The sequence below is a fragment of the Pectinophora gossypiella genome, chromosome 29, assembly GCF_024362695.1.
Source record: "Pectinophora gossypiella chromosome 29, ilPecGoss1.1, whole genome shotgun sequence".
Classification (NCBI taxonomy): domain Eukaryota; kingdom Metazoa; phylum Arthropoda; class Insecta; order Lepidoptera; family Gelechiidae; genus Pectinophora; species Pectinophora gossypiella.
The window spans coordinates 4428096-4440426 of NC_065432.1; the positions used below are offsets into that span (position 1 = coordinate 4428096).

General features: G+C 41.3%; 2 protein-coding genes across 3 annotated transcripts in view; one reads left to right on the forward strand and one right to left on the reverse strand.

The window, feature by feature from the left end:
- Positions 1-12331, forward strand: part of LOC126379610 (Kv channel-interacting protein 4-like) — a 110790-nt gene that overhangs the window by 33480 nt on the left and 64979 nt on the right. The gene's annotated exons all lie outside the window — the stretch shown is intronic.
- The window catches only part of LOC126379517 (GTPase Obg), a 136470-nt gene continuing 128180 nt past the window's right edge, over positions 4042-12331 (reverse strand). The window contains exon 7 of the transcript XR_007568350.1: positions 4042-4059. The gene's annotated coding sequence lies outside the window, so the exon portion shown is untranslated. The remainder of the gene's footprint in view (positions 4060-12331) is intronic.

The following is a 12331-nucleotide window of genomic DNA, read 5'->3' on the forward strand; positions in this document are numbered from 1 at the left end:
TTAAGCCTGGTGCCAGGGTTATTATTGAGCCGCCAAAGGCCCCTCATGGCTCATGCAACGACTACGTACTTAGGTTGTTGCCAACTTTTTGAACACGCAGGTTGTGCCGATGTTTTTGGTCACTTAGTGTTACTATCTATACGGCCACCTTGAACGTCACTAATTGTTGGTCGTTCTGGATGTTGCTAACTATATGAATACTTTGACTGTCACTAAATATTTGCTTCTGACTGTACAATAATAAATCAAATCTGATTTCATGTCACGTCTCGGCACGTGACATACGGACAGAGGGTAAATTGTTATAATATTTATACAGTATTATTGAGGAGCTCGGTGGCGCAGCGGTTAACGCGCTCGGTCTGCGATTGTTGAAGTTAAGCAACTTTCGCAACGGCCGGTCATAGGATGACCACAAAAATAAAAAAAAGTTTTCATCTCGAGCTCCTCCGTGCTTCGGAAGGCACGTTAAGCCGTTGGTCCCGGCTGCATTAGCAGTCGTTAACAACCATCAATCCGCACTGGGCCCGCGTGATGGTTTAAGGCCCGATCCCCCTACCCATCTATAGGGAAGGCCCGTGCCCCAGCAGTGGGGACGTTGAAGGGCTGATGATGATGATGACCTGCGTGAGCCGCGACGAACACCGTCTCTTCTAACATAGGCTATGTCAGGGGCCTTTGGCTACTCAATAATAACCCTGATTCACAACCCACACGAAAGAATTTTTTTAGTTATTTTTAGACAACATTCGCAAATAAAGTCTCTACGACTTTTGGACAGTTCTTACATTTTTGGCGTGGCCCCAGGGAAAGTAAATCGTCGCGTCGCACAAGTGGTGTCTGTCATGGCGTTAACGTGTTAAAAAGTTTCACAAAGTGGTTTCCGGCGCCTATTGCGTCCAATTTCATTCCATCGTCCGGCTTTGGGCCCAAAATCAAACAACATTATTGAGAATTGAAAACTACTAAAGCGTTTACCGCTGCGCCACCGAGCTCCTCTTTACCGCTGCGCCACCGAGCTCCTTTTTTACCGCTGCGCCACCGAGCTCCTTTTTACCGCTGCGCCACCGAGCTCCTCACTCATTCAGGTAAACCATGATTTTTAGTCTAGCATTTAACGTGTTAAAAACCCTACTTTTGCACCGCTGAGTAAATCAAAAACACCTCGGAAATCATAACGAAGCACGCCTAAAGAAAGTTAAGAAATTCAGTTTTCATTTAAAAGTTTCGCCATTAGTACTACTCTGTCCGACAAAGTCTATAGAAATAAAACCGAGAGGGTTTCAGACGGTTTTACCCTGGCCATAGACTAAAGAAATACGTGTAGAAAAAGAAATGCAAAAAAAGTCGCTTGTGTGAAATCGCCAGTTCTGTACCAAACAGTTTTAATTTTTTTTTTGTTTTGGTTTTCCCCGAAGGGTAAGGCAAAGGGAACTATGCCCATACAGCCATGTCTTACGTATTTTTTTTCTTGATGAATAATGAAATGATGAAAGGTGATGATGATGAAACACGCCTATTGCTATTTAGCAATAAGGCCGCCTATTGTACTTATGTTTTTATTCGTATGTTTATGTCCTTTGTATATGTCGTTGTGCAATAAAGTATTATTGATTGATTGATTGATTGATGAAACCTAAGCCCCCACCCTCGGAGTAGACTCCTACTCCGAACCCCAAACGAATTAACTCAAAAGTCCGCATAAACTTTCGAGTTATGAAGCGGCTTCCTGGCACGAAGCGAAAATAGGCAGCTACACTTTGTTCCTTGAATACTCCAATATAATAACACTCGCGAATGTCTTCCGACTAACTTAATGCGATCATTAACCACAAAACACCACTTCGTATTAATTATTTAGATCATTCAATGAAGAAAGCAACTGTCCCGTTCCCGTTTCCCGCCAAAAAGCCCAAACAGTTTTAAATTGTATTGCGCGCACTTGACGGCAGAACCGCCGCAGCGGCGCAGTATTACAGTGCGACATTATGCCGCTGCTTTTTTCTGCCGCGCGGGGAAAAACTCGTAGTGCGCATGGCCTAAGGCCGCCATTTGCCATGTATCTAGTTAAGACTCTTTTTGTAATTATTTCTTTTTATTTTGGTGCTATAAAGTATATTTGGTTTTATTATTTTTTAAAAAGAACGTCTGGGGCTTTTAGCCGAGGTTTTTCTTACGAGGTTGTGAGAAGCTGCAGTAGTTTTAGGCGGTTGAGACGTTTGTAAAGTATGTAGAAATGTTTGGATCATAAATTATATTTTCATTTTCGATTTAAATTTTCCCTTTGTGAGTTTCCTTCACGGTTAGAGCTATAAAAACAGAAATCATTAAATTATATTTTATTTTTGTCTCCACCAACCCGCAGTGGAGCAGCGTGGTAGAGTATGATGTGGATGTCCTTAGAAAAGGTTCAGTAAGATCTACTCTGAACAGGCGTGCGTGTATGAAACGACTGATGAATGTGGAGGAAGCAAGAGAAGTGTGTCAGGATCGAAGCAAATGGAATTCCATAGTTTCTGCTTACCCCGGTTGGAAATAGGCGTGAGTATATGTATGTATGTTATCTTTACGTATTTCACGTTTTATTAAAACCACTTTGCTTCAAATTTCGTACACGAGAATACAGCCAAATGTTATTCGCCGAACTAAGTAGGTAATAAAGTAAACACTTATATTAAACCGGGCATCTTCTCTGCACCTTTCAAAAGTTAATGGTCCTATGAAAAGGCACAATTGCTCTTTGTCTACAGCGAGGTACCCTGTAGCTTCGAGGGGAAAGTATATACGGTCGGTTAGGCAGCTCTGGGCACCCTCAGGCGGTTCTCTATTTTTACGCATATTTTTTTATGTAATAATTTAGCATGGCATAATGTTACTTGTCCTATTATTAGTTACGCACAATATTAATTTGTCATAACTTTTTAAGCATAATTTTGAAACTCATAACTACCATAAGCATAATAATTAATGACAATAATGACATATAAGCATAAGTATTATAAGCATAAAACTATACTCCGAATAAGAAAAGTTTTGGCACAACTTTGAACATTTCCGAAACTTACTTTTTCCTTGGTTGCATTTGGTTCATTATTGTGACTTTTTATATTTTTTTACTTTATTTCGTGCTGTTGGTGATCATTCAGTATACTTTTCGTGTGTAAGATAAACATACTGGCGGCGTAGGGGTGGCCCAGGGGCCACCCCCGCCGCACCCTAACCTGTTATGCCTTGTAAAAATTATGACAAAACACTTATTATTCTAAAAAAGAATTATGGAGATTGGGTATAATAAAGAATTGGACAAATATATAATTTGGCCAATTCGGAATTAGGACCCCAACGCCGAGAGGACCTATTTATATGCGAATCAAATTTATACCAACAAATATTAGTTCAAAAATAAGTTATACCTAGAAAAACAGTATTCCTAGATGTTATTATGGGAAAGTACTATTATACTAAAATATGTTATGTAAAAAGGATTATGATAATTAAAATTATGACAAAAACATTTATGCATTTTAAGAGAAGCCCCCCTCAGGCATATTGTCTTAAACGTTGTACCGGGTGAAAGCCTTCAGTGCTCACCATTTATCCGGCGAAGTAGTTAATGCCATCTGCGGCAAATCTACAATAAGTCACGTCAAAAAAAAAGGTGAGGCAGCTTGCTTCTATGCTCGACTGGGAACCGACAAATTAAAAAAAATATTTATAAGTACAGTTAGAAGCAAATAATATGAGCGTCGTGGTTCACGCCGCGACTTGTGCTGAGTGTGCCCTTTTATCTCAGGACGTCCACCACCATTTTATGATCATTTCGACAGACATCCATCTTGCTTTTTTGTAATTGTTGTTGTCTTTTTTTTTGTGTGTGACGCCCTTTTATAATAAACTATTTCTATTCTAAATAGTGACAGTCAAGGTATACATTATAGTTAGCAACATCCAGAATGTCCAATAATTAGGGACGTTCAACGTGGCCGTATAGATAGTAACACTCTAAGTGACCAAAAACTTCGGCACAACCTGCGTATTCAAAAAGTTGGCAACAACCTAATCGTCCAGATACTTCCATCATAACACCGTTGGATCGTCGATCCCTAGTCACATTACCAACTTGTGGCTAGCGGGGTACTATGCTCTGTTCGGTACCCCGATAACATCCTTTGGTGGCAGCACATCCTCGCCGCCAAAGGTAAGAAGTTATCTAACTGTTCGCATATATCTCGCCTACTCCCGCCAGCTGATACATAGCTTCGCTCCCGCGTAATCCTCCCGTTTCCCGCAAATTATTTTATTTAGAGCTTCTTGATGGCTCTTTGCGAGTTTATTTAATTCGAAGTCGAGTTTAAGTTTGGCATTTTACGAGTAACATCACATTACATAAGATAAACTCACGACTATATCCAAATATGGTAGTCAGAAGTACATCCATCACAAGATGAACTAAGTACCCACACCTCACCGAGCTTTCTGTTAGACCAAAGTTAGGTGAGCCGTATCGCCGTCTATAATGGTCGAGCTAACTGTGTTAGTGTTAACGCATTGGTGCAATTTCGGCAATCGGGTGATCAGTCTGTAAAGGCCTAACCAAACTAGGGATCAGAAAGAGATCACAAAGTGTCTTTTGTGTGTAGTTTTACCCGACACTCTTTTAAATAAACTGATATTTGTAAAACGATGGTTGTAAGTTGCAAAAAAGACTTTCGAATATCACGAAAAGTATATTTAAAATGTACCCGGACAAAGATGGACCCGGAGGTTGTTGGAGAGGCGCCCACGAGCACTCACATGACCCTGAGGAAGACCACCACGGAAGGACAACATCGCTCGGCACGCAGGATATGACTGGATGTCGATAGCCTAAGATCGTCGGAAGTGGAAAAACATAGAAGAGGCGTAGGCCTAATTCATAATATATAATTATATAATAATTTTAAAACAATAATTTTGGACGTAGGTCCTGGATATGAATTAGGGTGATATAGATAGGTAGCGAGGAGAACCGATGGCCGCTTGGTTCTGGAGTGGCGACCACGTGTCGGACGACGCTCAGTGGGTAGGCCCGCTACAAGGTGGACCGACGATCTGGTGAAGGTCGCGGGAAGCCGCTGGATGCGGGCAGCGCAGGACCGATCGTCGTGGAGATCCTTGGGGGAGGCCTATGCCCAGCAGTGGGCGTCGTACGGCTGATGATGATGATATAGATAGGTAGATATTTAAAATGTACAACCAGGGAGGTCATCACCAGCCCATTAACGTCCCCGCTGCTGGGGCACGGGCCTTCCCTATGGATGGATAGGGAGATCGGGCCTTAAACCACCACGCGGGCCCAGTGCGGATTGGTGGTTATTAACGACTGCTAATGCAGCCGGGACCAACGGCTTAACGTGCCTTCCGAAGCACGGAGGAGTTCGAGATGAAAACTTTTTTTTTGTGGTCACCCATCCTATGACCGGCCTTTGCGAAAGTTGCTTAGCTTCAACAATCGCAGACTGAGGGCGTTGACCGCTGCGCCACCGAGCTCCTCAAGGGAGGTATTCATTTGAATGTACATGAAATGTGACAGCAAATTGCCTAAACGTTCCGTTTACAATGTGAGTCACGTGCAAGCAATCATATCATGTCTGGACACAGTCACGTACCATCATTACTGCGCCGACAGATTACCAATGAGTACCAAATGCACTACTGCGGCACGATGGGTGGTGAGGATAGTATCCCGACGTGGCAGCAGAGTAGAAGAATGATTGGTGATGACGATGACAAATTACAGGCAAGCAGCAAGCAGGAATATACATAAACTGCCTATATACGTCCCACTGCTGGGCACAGGCCTCCCCTCAATCAACCGGAGGGGGTAAGGAGCATACTCCACCACGCTGCTCCAATGCGGGTTGGTGGAGGTGTTTTTACGGCCAATAGCCGGGACCAACGGCTTAACGTGCCCTCCGAAGCACGGAATCATCTTACTTTTTCGGACAATCAGGTGATTCAAGCCTGAAAAGTCCTTACCAAACAAAGGACAGTTTCAGAAAGTGATTTCGACAATGTCCCCATCGGGAATCGAACCCGGACCTCCAGATCGTGAGCCTAACGCTCTAACCACTAGACCACGGAGGCTGTACCATCCAGAATTAGAGGGTACGGCCAGATCTAAACAATATAATATGTTGTTCTTATGAAGGTCGGGGATGCAATGAGTCAGTGTAAAATGAAAGGAAATGCGGAATGGAATGAGAATTTCGTAATTTAAAATGATTGACGGTTAGAACGAAAGGGCAGTATGTGCAGAGTTTGTACTCTGCTACACTACAATGAGATTTGGTGGGTTAAAATGGCCACATCGAAGCAATTCATCTAAGAAAGCAATATTGCTATTTGACATTTGTTTGCATTGCACACTTATTTTTATATGCGTAAATGTCAAATTGCATTATTGCCTTTTAGATTAATTGCTTCGACGTGGCCATTTTAACCCCCCTGTTAGATTGACTCAAATTTTTCTTATTGAAAAATTGGCTTGTTACCACTAAGATAAATAACTAAAATTGCATGGTTTTTGAATATGCAGATAAGATAATATAACCATCATCCCCCTAGTATTATCCCGTTTTTCACAGGGTCCGCTCACCTAACCTAAAGATTTGACAGGTCCGGTTTTTATAGAAGCGACTGCTGGTCTGACCTTCCAACCCGCTCAATACAGATTAGGTCTCCGAAAATGCATTTCCCGGGAATGTGGGTTTCCTCACGATGTTTTCCTTCACCGCTGTCGTGATAATCATTTATGATCCAAACATGAATTCGAAAACAAATTCGACTATCATTGGTTTAGGCCTGTGCTGGATTCGAACCTTCACCTGGACCTGATTCGAACCTCAAAGTGAGAACGCGTTCTACCAACTGGGCTGTATACATATACTTTGTAATACGATTCTTGTTTGGCAATAAACTTCGAGTTAATTGAGAACTTTGATACTAAAACCAAAGTGGCCTCTTTACGGTCGCGTGGCTTAAAACTTAGAGTATTTACAGTGTATTACAGAAAGATTAATTTACTTATTTAATTAAGCTAAGTAGGGTCACGAGTACTAATATGTCTACACTTTGAAACCATGTCACATTAACTTTTTTGACAAATTAAACCGTAAGTCTCATTAAATGTCAAATATGATAGTGCGACAGGGTTCTAAAGTGGGTACATGATATTGCTCATGACTGTACGTATACATAAACTGCCTATATACGTCCCACTGCTGGGCACAGGCCTCCCCTCAATCAACCGGAGGGGGTATGGAGCATACTCCACCACGCTGCTCCAGTGCGGCTAGGAGCCTTAAACAGTTCATCATATCCTTCTCAGGACTTCGTATCAAAATGGCTGCAAGTTCTATTTTGAGAATTGGTGGCTCTACCCACCCCATTTGGGCTTACACGCGTGAGTTTATGTATCTATTAGATCAGCTAAAACCTTTTTTGAATATATTTACCAACAAAAAACAATAAAATAAAATAAAAATATTACCAACATACTACCAAAAATATGCGTAGAATTTGCTACGGTCGTCCTCGTAGCGTAGCTACGATCACGTAGCAGCTACTAAATTCTTTAAGCCATAACCTGGCTCAGAGGAAATGGTACCTCATTTGTTATTTTGACCATTTATTCTTGGGATTTTCATTTCGGTCGGATTATCCCCTTGCCTAGGAAATAGTTAGTTGATAAAAAATCGTAGCAAAGAGGAAAAATACTGAATGAAACAACTTAGGGTTTCATTTAAACAACCTTGGGAAATAAAGGATTCTATTGGCGTCTTCAAAGAGAATTGTACATAGTTAAATACATTAAACTCACGTCTATTTCCCACCAGGAAAACCAGAGACTATGGAATTCCATTTGCTTTGATCCTGACACACTTCTCTTGCTTCCTCCACATTCATCAATCGTTTCATACACGCACGCCGGCTCAGAGTAGATCGTACTGAACCTTCTCTAAGGACATCTCTAATTTGGTCAATGTACGTCCTTCTAGGTCTTCTTATATACAGGGTGTTAGAGACATCGTAACGAATACTGAGGAGGATGGTTCAGAAGTGGAATTTTCCGTAGCAAAATTCATGTTTTTTTTTTTTCAATTATTTTCCGTTCCATACTTTTGCGACGGAAAATTCAACTTGATATCAACTCAGAGTCATAGTCTGAATCATTTCTCAAAGTTTTCGTTACGATATCACTAATACCCTGTATTTTTTTACCACCAAGATGTTTTTGATACGCGCGGCGTTTTGTTAGTGCTGGCCATCTCCTCAAACATTCTATCGATTTTACTTATACTATCATTTATATCAATTTGCCAAATATAACTGAGATCATTTGGTATGGGACAGTCATAATGACTCCTTGTTACTATATTTACTTGGGCACTATCTATATCGTGAAGCCTCCCGCAAATTTTGCATTCAAACTTCTTTATGATACTACCCAAGTCATTTTGATACGGCCTTTCAGTCAATTCATCGAGAATCCTCTGATTAGACACCAGCCCTAACGTCTTATGCTCGAGGTATTCCTCGTACGCCGTGTCGTTGTTCAGAAGGTAGTGCAGGTGTTGGCTGAGCAGCTCCGGCGTGGGGAAGTCCTCCAGCAGTATGGCCGACTTGTTGTTCGGCAGCCAGTCCCTGATCAGCGGCGAGCCGTAGTAAATCGGAATCACACCCAACTCTATAGCCCTCCAGAACTTTTCAGTCACATAATCGTTGCAGACACCAACTTCTATAGCAATGATGAACTTGTATTGCGCCAAATATGTCAGCAACTCTTGGCCATACATGTGGAAACGATAGGTTCTTGTCCCTTCTACATTGGTGTATATTTGATTTAACGGCAAATCTTTGTTATGAAGACACTCTCCATACGAATCTATCTTTATATACTTCATCAGACGCTGGACGTAGGAATCTCGTTCTGTCAATGATGAGCAGTCTGACTGCATGTATACTACAGGCGCCATTAGTCCAAGAAGACCAGTCTTCTTCCACGTTGGCACATAGAATTGAGGAGACGTTATCTCCTCTAAACCTCTCATCCAATTCAAAGGAAACGGTACATCACTATTCCTGCTAAAAGTTGCTGAGAAATTGAACACATTTAACGCTTCTTCAAAGAGTAATACCAATCTGGCGACAGGAGACTCATCGTGAACTAATCCCCAGATTGTCTTAGGATTTCGGGGTAAAGGGAATCTGTCCAAATAGGATATGTAGAATAAATACGCGCCAGGATTCTCAGGTTGGGATTCGGGTCGTAAGACGTCACATTCGAAGTTTCTGGAGTCTTCCGTGCAGTGTATTCTTCTGTTGCGCAGCACCCATCGGACTTGGCTCACGGATGAAATTATGTTCGTGTACCAGACCATAGAAGGTATTGAATCTGAGTTATTCTTAAGGTGTCTGCTTGGAGATTTGATATCAAAGCTAAAGTATGTATTGTTCAGCCACAAGAAGAATATAAATGATACGATAGTCAGCACAGTTGTGACTAAGTTGACGAAAGTTTTATAGTTCAATGGACTCGCGTTTCGTCTTAGGTCCATTTTAGGACAAGTTTCATGTAAGTTTTTGGTCCTGATTCTCGTGGTAATCTTCTACAGTGCTGATATATATCTATCTTGTTTCAAGTAACTAAAAGCTATGTTTACCTTAAATCTAAGTTTAGCCTTAAACTCGAAACCTCAAGATTCTAAAGGACTTTAAGTTTAGTATCTCACATTTTAGGCCAATGTTAATTTTGCCAACGTCAGTGTCAGAAAAAACAGTTTTTTTTCTTTTGCCCATTTGAAGGTCAGGCTAAGATCATAAGACAAAAACAGAAGAGTAGGAATAGAAAAAAATCGTTTCAGGTTAGAAATTTGCCTTCGTTTAACCTTCTAATTTCATGGAAAACAGACATTATAAGTGTGTTGTATTTTGTATGTATGGATTTTTTCTGAAATAAAGCTTTATTATTATTATTGTATGTCATTTCCATATCTCGGGACTGGAGTCCCGGACTTTTGGAAGGCGTGCGTGGGGCCGACGCCAACACGAAGAGGCCCCTTAAGACAATTTAATCCAAATGTTGTGGGACACCAACCGGTGATTATCCCTGTATGCACTATGAGAGTGCACCCAAAGACATTTTTTTTTTTTTTTCCCCGAAGGGTAAGGCAAAGGGAACTATGCCCATACAGCCATGTCTTACGTATTTTTTTTCTTGATAATTAATGAAATGATGAAAGGTGATAATGATGAAACCTAAGCCCCCACCCTCGGAGTAGACTCCTACTCCGAACCCCAAACGAATTAACTCAAAAGTCCGCATAAACTTTTGAGTTATGAAGCGGCTTCCCGGCACGAAGCGAAAATAGGCAGATACACTTTGTTCATTGAATACTCCAATATAATAACACTCGCGAATGTCTTCCGACTAACTTAATGCGATCATTAACCACAAAACACCACTTCGTATTAATTATTTAGATTATTCAATGAAGAAAGCAACTGTCCCGTTCCCGTTTCCCGCCAAAAAGCCAACCAGAGCGCTATAACCACAAATAATAAAAAGTGAGATCATCATTATGACAAAGCCGAAATAATAATAATAATAATATAATATAATACAAGACAAAACGCATTATAGTAAATAAGAGCCAAAAGTAATGGCTAAAGAAAAAAGTCTTAATTCACAAGAAACCCAAGAACCTTGCAAAAGTTTTCAAGTTTTAAAGAAACCTGAGAAATCGAAGAAGGAACAACGACAGATCTGTGGAATCCTAGAAATTATCGGGACTGTTATATCTGGTTCTGTTTTTTTCGCAATTTTTGTTTGGTACATGAACGCATATATTATCAACTGTACCACAGATTGCACTAATACTGACTGTGCGAAGAGTACGAATATTACTAAAATACCTTCAATAGTCTGGCATACAAACGTACTTTGGTGGTTACCGGCAAATCGAAAACTGAAATGCTTGAACGGATCCCGAATTTTCGAATGTAATTTGTATCATCAGTACTCCCGACCTAACGAGACTCAAGCGTTCCTGTTCTACGTTGATAATATGGAACGATTACCTCTCCCACGGAGTCCTGATATCATTTGGGGGTTGTTAAATGACGAATCCCCAACATCAAGACTAATGTTTTTGGAAGAAAAAGGACTGAATTTGTTCAACTTCTCAGCGACTTTTAGCAGATTCAGTGACGTGCCTTCGCCTTTGTTCGCTTTAAGAGAAGCGGAAGCCATAACAGCTCCAGCATACTTCATAAACACAGCGGCAAAGAACTCTCTTCTTAGAGAACTTGCTCCTGTTATATACCTCCAATCGAATTGTGGAACTTCGACCGACAGAGATGAGTACGTTCAAAAATTAATGAGGTATATCCAAGTGGACTCCTATGGCGCTTGTCTGAACAATAAACGGTTGCCACTAAACCAAATGTACATAAATTCAATACCAAAGGTGACTTACTCGTATAGATTCCACTTGTACGGCGAGGAGCTTCTAAAATTCATAGCCCAGTACAAGTTTTTCTTAGCAATAGAAAACGCAGTCTGCAATGATTATGTTACAGAGAAGTTCTGGAGGGCTATAGAAGTGGGTGTAGTGCCGATCTACTACGGCTCGCCGCTGATCAGGGACTGGCTGCCGAACAACAACTCAGCCATACTGCTGGAGGACTTCCCCACGCCGAAGCTGCTCAGCCAACATCTGCACTACCTCCTGAACAACGACACGGCGTACGAAGAATACCTCGAGCATAAGACTCTAGGTTTGATTTCTAATCAGGGAATTCTTGATGAATTAACAGCCAGGCCGTATCAAACTGATTTGGAAAGTGTTATTTTCAAGTTCGAGTGTTTTGTTTGTGAGAAGCTTCACGATAAAGGTAGTGGAGTAGTCAATATGGTTACCAAGAGGCATTACGATTGTCCTTTGCCAACTTCGGCGTTAACTTTGAAGGTGAATACGAAGCCATTTTGGGATAAAAGCATGAAAGGAGCGAAGAGAAAGATAGAGGAACTGATTGAAGAAATTAACAGCCCAGATCAAACGGAACGTCTTTCAAAGTCAGATTGGTGGTGATAGACAGACATAAACCAAAAGACGATTGGTAGCCAGAAGGTATATTGGTATTGGTATTAGCGGGCCGGTTTCCGCAACGCGACGTCTGTGCGCCTATTTTGCGAGATAACTGAAACGGCTGGATTACTCCAGTCAGCCTAGTTCTCCAAGGAAGTTTAACAGTCTTTTGACGTTGCTGACCACCTCAGGGAGGCACC